This window comes from Tasmannia lanceolata, unplaced genomic scaffold, assembly GCF_043159265.1.
Source record: "Tasmannia lanceolata isolate RefF3 unplaced genomic scaffold, GAP_Taslan_0.1 ptg000008l, whole genome shotgun sequence".
NCBI classification, from domain to species: domain Eukaryota; kingdom Viridiplantae; phylum Streptophyta; class Magnoliopsida; order Canellales; family Winteraceae; genus Tasmannia; species Tasmannia lanceolata.
Window position 1 is genome coordinate 65,116,779 of NW_027518685.1, and position 11,034 is coordinate 65,127,812.

General features: G+C 38.0%; 1 long non-coding RNA gene across 1 annotated transcript; it reads left to right on the forward strand.

Annotated features, from left to right (window-relative positions):
* Window positions 1-1,739: 1,739 nt before the first annotated feature.
* LOC143883735 (uncharacterized) lies at window positions 1,740-2,758 on the forward strand. The gene is made up of 2 exons (XR_013252496.1): window positions 1,740-2,008; window positions 2,336-2,758. It is a non-coding gene; the product is annotated as an uncharacterized LOC143883735 (long non-coding RNA).
* Window positions 2,759-11,034: the final 8,276 nt, after the last annotated feature.

An 11,034-nucleotide genomic window follows, 5' to 3' on the forward strand; every position in this document is an offset into this window, starting at 1 on the left:
GGGAGTGATCCAAACCATTCATTTGCAAGGCCTTATCATAGATAGGGGGTGTACCAAAAATCAGCTCCATAGAATCATCCTAACCCCTCCATTTGTGGAGGACAAAAATGGGGCAGATTTGTGTCTGTCCATTTTTGTCCTCCACAAATGGAGGGGTTAGGATGATCCTATGGAGCTGATTTTTGGTACACCCCTCATCTATGTAAGGGACTTTCAAATGAATGATTTGGATCATCCTAACAAAGTGGGCCCCCATGTGATTGGGCAAGCTAGCTCACCAACAGTTTCCTCATATATATATATATATATATATATATATATATAGTTGGTACTTTATTCCCAAACTACCTTCCTCAACCTCTCCAACAATTCATTCTATAGGGCGAGAGTGAAAGCCCCCTGTTAGTAATGCTATATATTTCACATTAACAATGTTTCGTCTTACGAATACATTATATGGTTCCCTCCTAATGATAAGGCTAACTAATGTCCATTCCAGTCCAACTTTATTTTGTCTTCATAGTTAATATATTCTTAATTTTCTTATATACAAAAAAATAGATATGATAAGAATGATCAAATTCAGTTTAAATATTAAACTTAAAAGTAGTCTCATAATCACAACAAAACACTAAGGGCATGTTTGTTTTAGATTTTGAGAACCAATTGTGACTGAGCCCATAACCGATCATTGGAGCCAATTATCGGTTTTGGATTCACAGTCACTTCTTAAAATCCAAACAAACAGGGCATAAAGATGAACTAATCAAGCTCATACGTTCCACATGTCCCTTGCATAATATGGGTGGAAGTCCTTTTGTTATTTGGTCTGCAAATATCAGGTCAGTGTAGATGTATTTAGCAGCAAACTGATGATCCCTAATATTCGCTCTAAGAATATGATACTTTATATGTTAATATGTTTATTGTCACTGCCACTCTTTTTTCATCTTAGAAAAGATTCCCACTAAAAAATTAGAAAAATGAATAACCAATACCTAGGAATAGAGTGTATGACTCCAAGCCTTGTGATAAATTCCGTAACCAAAATGCCTGTAAATTACTCGTGTAGAACACAACAAACTCTGCCTCTAGATTAGAAAAAGGGATTTCACATTGCTTCTACACCCCATGTTAGTAGGAAGTCCTATCCTTAAATAAACTTCATATAATGAGGTATTAAATTTATCAGATGATTTAGCTTTTTGATAGCGAACCTTAAATCAGAGCTTCGCTAAAAGGAATCTCATATGTGCCTTAGAATCAAGCCTAGGGTGCAACATCATGTGGGAACAAGGGTGTGGAATCAAGACCATTGACCTAGTGGACCATGATGTGGCAAACACATATGGGCCTACTCTCATTCCTAATAATCAAGCCCATTGATCTGGTGGACATCCCATTCATCCAATTAACGGCTATAAATATCAAAGCTTTAGCTTCTCTTAGCAAAACCCTTAACAAAGCCTAATAAATCAAGGGATAGGATCATTCAATCGAGGTTGGCAAACAATAATGAGCTAGGTTTGTGTTCGCTAGTGGGCCCGGAAAGTGATGCTTCCCCATGGATGCTGAGATGGATACCTCGTAGGCTATGAAAAATATGATAATACAAAGTTAACCTAAGATTTTTTTTCTTGGACAAATTAGGATTAAAAAGAAAAAGGGAATAAAAGGAAAGAAGTGGAAAGTGGGTCCCACAATCAAATACTTCTCTTGAGGCATATTGAACTTGGAGCTTTGATGCCTGAAGGTTCAGGCATCATCACATGGAAGTTGTCATGAGTAGTCCCACCTTTGGTTGATCTAAACCGTTTATTTCATTAGCATTGTTTTAGATCTCTTAAAACCCAAGATTCAATCCAAAATACCCCTTGTTTTTTAACTATAGTAAAAAGCAAGGAACAGATGAGCGGTAAAAAAAGAATCAAAATTTCCCTTCTCTCATCGCCAAATCTCACGAAGAAATCTTCCTCTTCCACCTTCGGTTAACTTCTACAATCGTGAGGTACCTTTGTTTTGCCCTTGTGTATGTTTTTGTGGCATATGTTATGGTTTTCTACATAGATGTAGGGTTTTTTGAACTGAGACCCTAATATTTTATAGTTTTTTGGTGTTTTTTATTGTTTCTGTTGGATTGTGGGTTTTTTCCCTTTGGAAATCTTATTTTATAGGAATGGGTTGTTTGTTTACTGTTGTATGAATAAATTAGGGGTTTTTGTTGTCTTTGTTCGATTAAATTAGTGGCTTCCGTTCGAATAAATTAGGGATTTCTGTTCTTTTTTTGTGTGATTGTGGTCCCCCAGTAATTTTATATCTTTTTGGCTGTCTGTAGTGTAATGTGTTGGGAATTAGGGTTTTCCTGCAGCAAAACCCTAATTATTTTTTTCCAAATTTGATCCTTTACGAAAGTGCACGCGCCTTCCTTTGGTGCTTCTTCAATGCTTTTGGTTACACAGTGGGTTGTTACGAAACAATGTCATTTGAACAATGTTTATTTTGAAGTATGTATAGAGTGGTCTTTATCCTTCCCAGCAGTGGGTTGTAATGAAACAATTTCAGTTTTTTTTTATCGTTTGGAAGTTTACATGGGGTTGGAACAGTTTGATGGTCATCATGCTTTTGCAAGGAATACAACTGTTATCACTGAATGTGGGTTGTAAAGAATCTGTTTGTAATGAATGTTCAGAACAGGTTGTAATGAATCTGATTGTAATGAATGTTCAGTACAGGTTGTAATGAATCTGTTTGTAAACAATGTTTCATTGTTCTTTTGTAAGGAATGTGGTTCTCTTGGTTCAGTTGTAATGCTTCATTTGTAAAGAGGCTTGAACCATATTTAACAGTTGATATTTACTGACTGAGTGTCTTTCGGAAGGGTTCAAACAGGTTGCAGGGCTATATTGAATCTAATATTGGTTGTATTCAATGAAAGAGTGCCTGGGTGTGTAATGGCACCTGGGCGTGTAATGCTATTCATTTTATAGTCTTTCTGTTCACTGACAGAGTGCCTGGGTGTGTAATTCTCGTCACTGACAGAGTGCCTTCCTGGGTGTGTAATTCTGTTCACAGACAGAAGGTGTGTAATTCTCCTAATTGCCTGAGTGCCTGGGTGTGTAATTCTCCTAATTGCCTAAGTGCCTGGGTGTGTAATTCTGTTCACAGATAGAATGCCTGCATGTGTAATTCTCCTAATTGTCTGAGTGCTTGGGTGTGTAATGGCTGTGTAATGCTATTCATTTAATGAGTGCTTGGGTGTGTAATGTACTGCCTGGGTGTGTAATGGTTGTATAGTTGTTCATTCAATGAAACTGCTCTGTGTAATGTAGTGCCTGGGTTTGTGATCTGCCTGGGTGTGTAATGTTATCCAAACAACTGAATTGCCATTTACCCATTTCTAAAAATTGCCTGGGTGTGTAATGTAGTGCCTGGGTTTGTAATGCTATTCAACAACTGAATTGCCATTAACCCATTTCTAAAAATTCTCCACATTTGCAACCTGAAATGCTCAAACTAACATCAGATAGATGAAGAACAAATCACGTCATAAACAGAAAATTTGTAGATTCATAATAACATAACTTCCATTACTCAAAATTCACCACAATTGCCCCCTCAAACAGAACAATTGTAGCAGATTACAAAAGTACATCAATTCCATCACTTCTATTTTAGATTTCTTACATTAGGTCAGATTACAAAATGTTCCTAACATCACTATCATCTTCCTACATCCCATAAAGTACAACCATTAGGAAAACAACAAAGAGGATAGCTCTACGCCATGAAACTGCAAGTAAGGTCCGAAAAAACTTCTGCCGTCGACGATACATCACAACATCGGCCTCAAACTTCTCCAACCTTTCAATCTCCTCCATCAATTTCGAAAACCTCTCCATAACCTTCAGTACAATAGCTCGTCCTTGAAGACAAATTGGCGGATCGACCCATTCGAAGAAACCGCACGCAGCATTCATCTGAAAAAGACAAGATCATTTAAGGATAACCAACAATAACAGGAAAAAAACACCATTAACCACATTGATCACCTCAAACCCAGAACAACCCAAAAACCTTCTCCCAAAATTATTACTCATCCATGATGTCTTGATGGGTACTCGTTGCCCACAATGGCATGTTGTCATTGCATAACTCGAAGAGGAGCCACTAGTAGACCTGGCAAAATGGGACCCGTAACGGCGAGTACACCCGGCCCGCAGGGGTACGGGTACCAATTTCATTACCCGCGAAAAAAAATACCCGCACCCAACCCGTAACAGTGACCCGCGGGTGGGTCTGGGTCGGGCGTTGGTGCCCGCGGGTTACCCGCCATTCGGTTTTCAACTTTTTATTCTTAAGGCCTAAACACTATATAGTAAAAAATAGACTATGTGGGTGGGCCAACAAAACAAGTCAAAGCAATCAGACTATGTGACTGGTATCTTTGGTTGTACCAAAATAAACACTTGTTAAAGTAAATGAAAAATTGTATGATGAATGGGCGTATAAACACGTACTCATCATCCCATCCTTGATATTTGATCCAACATCAACTGACTTGTTAAGAAGCTGCTGTTGGATTAAATATCAAGGCTTGTACATCCATCGTTCCACCTTTATGTGTTCATACACCCATTCATCATATAATTTCTTTTGCTAAATATATATATAATTTCTTCTTTAAATTTGCCGGATTACCCGCGGGTATACCCGTACCCGCCCGGGTGGGATCCGGGTTCATGAAAAGCTACCCGTACCCGCGCCGGTATTTCTTACCCGTACCCGCGCGGGTTACCCGTTTGCCAGGTCTAGCCACTGGATGCCATCGACTTCGAAGGAAGAAATACAAGTTGGGGAAAATGGAAACCCTAATCCTACTATCAAGAAGAAATGCCCAACGGAAATCCCTCGTTGAACAAAAGCCAAACCCTACCCAACAATCGTTTCAGAGGAGTTACAAAAACCTTAACCCTTACCGGAGGAGTTCCAAAAACCCTAACCCTTACCTCCAATATTTTCGACGAACGGAGTTACTGAATTTCAAAAAAGAAGAAGCAACGTCTGGAACGATACTCTTTAAGACATAGACGAGAGCATTTCCGTCATCAAAATATCAACCATGGTTAGTTTGTGCCATTCCGTTGGGTTAAACAGACGCCTCGTTGACGGAGGGGGTGCCCTTAAATCAAAAATGAACTTTAGGGGGTGTACTTGTCACGTTTTGAAAGTCAACGTTAGAGTTGTATGTGTCAGAAAGTAGAGGGGGTGTAAGTGTAATTTTCTCAAAAGAGTTTAACAGTTAAAACTTATCAGTCGATGGCATGTCTAGGGGTGTAAATGGATATTCGGAAATTCGATTACCGTCCGCATCCGAATCTGTTTAAAGCGAATATTATCCGAATCCGTTTCAAACGGATATTATCCGAATCCATTTATGAGATATCCGACTCTTAGCGGATGCGAATATGGTAAATGGTATATCCGATCCTTTTAACATCCGAATCCGAGAAGTAAATCCTTTTTATTTATTATTAATAATATTAATAATATTTATTTTTAGTAATGACACACTATCTTTTGTTTCTATAAGAAAAGTGAATATTCTTTTTAGAAAAAATAAAATAAAAACAAAAATAGCCCAAACCCATTCCATCAAAATAACCCAAACCCATTCCATCATATACAAAAAAAAAAGGAAAAACCCAAAGACCACTACGAACACTATCATCCATCCACATCGCCTCCCTCTCTCTCTGCCTTTGTTTTAAAAGGAAGAAGAGGATCTCATATATTTTAGGGTTTGAGAGTTAATTTTGTGAAGAGAATGTAGAGGTCTAGTTTTAGGGTTTGGAAAATTCATTCGAGTAAGTAGGAGAAAAAAGATAAAGTGCTGCAATAATATGTTCGAATTTACCGGATAAACGGATACGGATAATATCCGAATTCGAACAATATCCGACGAATACGAATTCGGTAATAGATATTAAATATCCGGCGAATCCGAATCCGAATCCGAATTCAGATAGTGTATACTGTAATCGAATTCGGATATAGCCATATCCGCTCCGAATTCAATCCGTTTACACCCCTAGGCATGTCATATACTCCATATCACCATCACAGTCACTTATCAGTAGTTCTTTTCTTTCATTCATACGTAATAATTTCGCATTACTCAAAGTCTTATCCACAAGATCTAAAAACCAAGGGATATTTTGGGTATGATGAAGAGAGTCAAGGGTTTTCTTCTTCTTCTTCTTCTTTTTTTTTTTTTGAGGAATGATAGAATGAAAGGCGCCCTTGCAAAAACCAGATTCAACGGTGCTTTTAATGGCCCGTTTCAGTAAAGGACATCCATGACTTCTTCAAATTTATCTTGGCCAAAGCAGTTTTCATATTTTTTGGTGCCATCTTAAATGCACTTTGCTGAACTGACCAATGAGGGTGCCCTTGACTCCTTCGATTTTGACTCTATCCCCTGGTAATAACCATATAAAATTTTGCAGGGTTACTCTTTTTTTTTTTTATCTTCCACTTTTCTTTTTTGGGCCATTTTTGTGGTGCAGGTTTAAGCTAGCAATTAGAGTAAGGGAAGAGTGGGGTTCGTTCGACTTCTTGTTGTTATCACTTTTCTCAATAGCAAACATTTCTCCACCCCCCGGGTGCGTTTTCTACATGTGACCTTTGGCGTTCTTTTCTATATTTAATTGTATGAATGCAATCCTCCCTAGACAGAAATTAGAATAGACAAGGGGTGAACTAGACTCCTTTCTCCACGTGGACTGGTGCGAAAACCAGGAGATCATTGGGTCTGAGTAGAGTCGCCACATAGGATGAGGCCTAGGACACGTGATTGACTCTTTGTAGGTCTACTTCGCCATGGGTCAGGTACATTGGGTACATTGCCTAGTTACCGGAATGAAAGGTGTTACGCACCATTCTTGCCCAGAAATTGCGGTCTATATATTCCTGTTTTGCTGTTTAGAATGAATGAGATCAGAAGGGGTAAAAGAGCTCTAAGATACTTGTGGATGCGTCTGTGGACCCCGATCTGAGAGAGAGCGGAGGGAGACGGGCCCCCACGCGCTAGGTCTCACTGGATCATCCACGTGAATGGAGAGCTCTACCAAGGAACTCTCGAAGGAAGTTCCCCTCACAGCATGAGTGGCGATAAAAGGTGAGATACCTCTCGATTCGGGGACTAGCCCAGATTCGAGGCGTACCTTAAACAAAGAAGAGTCGTCATCCAAGGAAGTGGGCCAAGGATCCCATACTATGCTCTGTTGCAACGGATAACCAGAGATATAAAAGAAGGTTCGTGCCTGGTTACGAATTCGGAAGGTCTAAAGAGCACCTCATCCGCCCAAGTGCAAACACCTGGTCTCTTATGCTATTTACTTAATAATTTTGAAGAGTTTTGAGCGAAAATCATATGAAATGGGAACAAAGATCTCCGAGAAGACGTCTATCTAATCATGCATATCTCGGAGATGAATAATAACCACGCATAAAAGAAATGAAATAAGTGTCAGCTAGGAGTAGCTAGATTCTGAGTGATAAGCCTAAAAAGCTAAGTTATGAGTGTCATACTTAATTGGTGTCTGAGTTCTTATGTGCAAACACATGCATGTTACCGCTAAAGGTATAGGATCTGTACATGAAAGTAAGAAAACACATCAAAACATAAAACACAAATCAATCCTATATATGACAGGACAAGACAAATCCTAACTCTAATGCGACTTGACTCGGACCAAGATGGCCGTCCATCCCAGCTGCTCTACGTATCCCGGCCTCGGGAAGAATCGGAGTCAACGTAGTTCGATGACCTATTCTAACTACGATGCTTAACCATCTAGAACCGCTATCCTAGACTCAATCCACTAGACTCGACTGATTTTTAAAGTTTTTTTGCACAATTGCTTACGTTCAAGTGAATTGTAATTTTTAGGACTCTCTATATGCCCTAACTAATACAAGTTGATTAGCCTTAAGCTAATGCAGATGGGCCCTACATCCTATGTGTAACTAGGCTGTGCATCATAAAGAAAACTATGGGCTGACTATATGCTTCCTAGTCTAGCCGTCGGTTCGACTAAATGTCTAACTGATCAACTCGAGGCCTCCTAACTCTAGGGACACTCACACGACATGACACACCATATCAATACAAATCAGGACAGACTCCTAACTCTAAAACACCCAAACAGCTAGGACAGACCCATAACTCTAGGGGAAGATCTTTTTAAAAAGGTTTTGAAGAATTTTTGTAATTTTGAAAAATGTTTATTTTTAAAGGTTTGGCTGGACTTGGGATGTGAATCCCAAGCTGCACTACATACCTCGTGGAAGAGGATCAAGCCAACGTAGTTCGGAACAGATTTCCTAACCACTCTCCTAATGACTCAAGATTTTTGAGATTTTTGGTTTTTCAGATGTTTTTGAATTTTGACACAAGAGGACAGAATCCTATCATCATAAGGGTAGGACAGACTCCTGAATATCCCGCAAAGGTTGGACAGCATCCTATGCTTTGCGGGGGAAAAAAGACAGAATCACGACTCTGCAAGGGTTGGACAGCATCCTATACCTTGCAAGAGTGGATAGAAACACAATATTTGATGAGAGGTTGGAAAGAATCCTGACCCCTATGATGATAGGACTGACTCTGAAAGATTAACTCTCTAACTAAAGACAGACTCTCTAGCTAAAGACTGACTCATATACGAAATGACTGACTCCTAGTGCACAACCCTAAGAGGGAAGTGCTAATGAGACTAGGTTAGTCTCCTAAAAAAATGGAGATAAAGAAGAGGGTGCTAATGAGACTAGGCAAGTCTCCTAAAATAAAAGGATAACTAAGGCCAATGAGACAAAGCTTGTCTCCAAAGGGTTTGATTATGTTTTTGTGAGACATAGCTTGTCTTCCTAAAAGGGTTGGCGCTCTAATGAAACAAAGCTTGTCTTCCTAAAAGGGTTTGACATTAATGTTGGGACATAGCTTGTCCCCCTAAAAGAGGTAGGATCCAGCTAGCATTATCATTACCCTTACAATGAGAGGGGATTCTACTGCCTATGATACATGTTTAAAGACTGGGTTAGTCTTCTAAAAGAAAGAGGGGAATACTATCAAGACTAGGTAAGTCCCCTAAGAATGGGCTCGGGCTATCGCCTTCATCGCCCTTGCGATGACTGGGCTTTTACAATCTAAGGTACCTAAGAGGATAAGAGGTCTCTATCTAAAGAAAACAAGAAGGAAGAGAGCACTACCATGTCTAGGTAGGTTTCTCTAAAGGATGGGCTTGGGCTAGCACCTTCATCGCCCTGCTATGATAGAGCATCTAATAAATAATTTTTAAGAGACTAAGTCAGTCTCACTTCTGAAGGAAAAAAAAAAGAAAAAAGAAAGTGATGACAATGAGACTAAGCAAGTCTTAAAAAGCAAAGGAAAAGGAGAAGATACAGACCTAAAATGATCATGAGAGGGTTGTTTTAATAGAAGATAAACATGCATACCAAAATAGAAGATGTCATAAATCACAAGGAGCAATGTTTTAATAAAGGCCTTGACTGATTAAGCACAATTATGTTGATATCAACTCTCACAGGAATACTAGAGAATAGGACTCGTTTAAGAACCAACAAAAGGAATTGTTTGAGTAATATAAAAAATCAATGGCATGAGATGCAAGGCGAATTGACAAGAATATGATATACCAAGTAAGAAAGAAATTATGAATAACTACAATATACCCTTTAATTCATGTTTCTTTTTTTTATTAACTGATATTATTAAATGGTCTCTTTAATGACTTTGCATCAACCAAGAATAATAAAATGCATAACCTGTAAAATCAAAAAGGACATCCCGAAGGTGAGAAAGTTATGGCCTAAAAGGGATTCTAAGAGGTGAGATAAAACTGAGAGAGAGAGTCAGGAGATAGAATTATTGGGTAGCTCGGCTGATTTTAAGAGGCCTAGAAAATAGAAAGAATTAGAGGATAAGGAATGTATAGTAATAATGAAGTGATATCATTCAATGACCCTAAACCATTTAATCCCAAGATTTTTTTTATTTAGGAATCATAAAAGCACATGAAAGAAAGATATACTGGCAACAGACATGAACTCCTCAGTGTAACAATTATAATTAAAGTCACATTGTGATTAGGCTAAAATCCGAATAAGTGACCTGACATACATGATAGTAACAATTTCTCTCTTTGATTCATACATATGCCTAAGATACCATGATTTTGACAGGTTTTCACAATTAATGATTCCATGTATATATCAAATATCCCCCATTAAAATACCAATAGTGCAGACATAGAACACCCATGTATAATCCAAAACCTATATTAGCAGTGAGATCTACTACTACAGCATTATTTAAGAATCAACATCATTTTAGCCAATTACCTCAAACAAATGCTTCCAACCATGTATCAAGTGTCACTCTAAATTCAGAGTAAAGTTTACTAGGAAATTACTAAGAATTAAGACACATATCAAGATCCAAATGCTTTACTTATCATTCAAAAGAGAATCACTAGAAATTAATGCATCATTGACAATCTAAACATTTCATTCCTCAAAAAAATAACTAAAACCAAAGCTTGCTTTCAAAACTAAACCTTTCTATGATCATCATCATGTTCCAAAGAAAATAAACACTTCAATTTATAAATTATTTACAAAATGATGAAATGATATCTTTGACCTCATTTTTTTTTTAAATCTATGAAATCTGAACGAAATCCATAAAATTTCTCCTCAGCTTATACAATATGAAAAATCGAAATGAAGAAAATTCATAGAAATCTTTTTGATCGATCTATTAGAGAACATCTCAAGCAAGAAACAATTATTCATTTACACTGGACATTTTTATCACATTCAAAAACATATAACAAATATAAATGAAGCTAATTACCTGAATTTTTGCCAAACTGAGGAATGAAGCTAGTACATCTGATCCAGATAACCTTATCTTACTTGAGATTGTTCAAAAACTACCAGATCTCAGCCAAA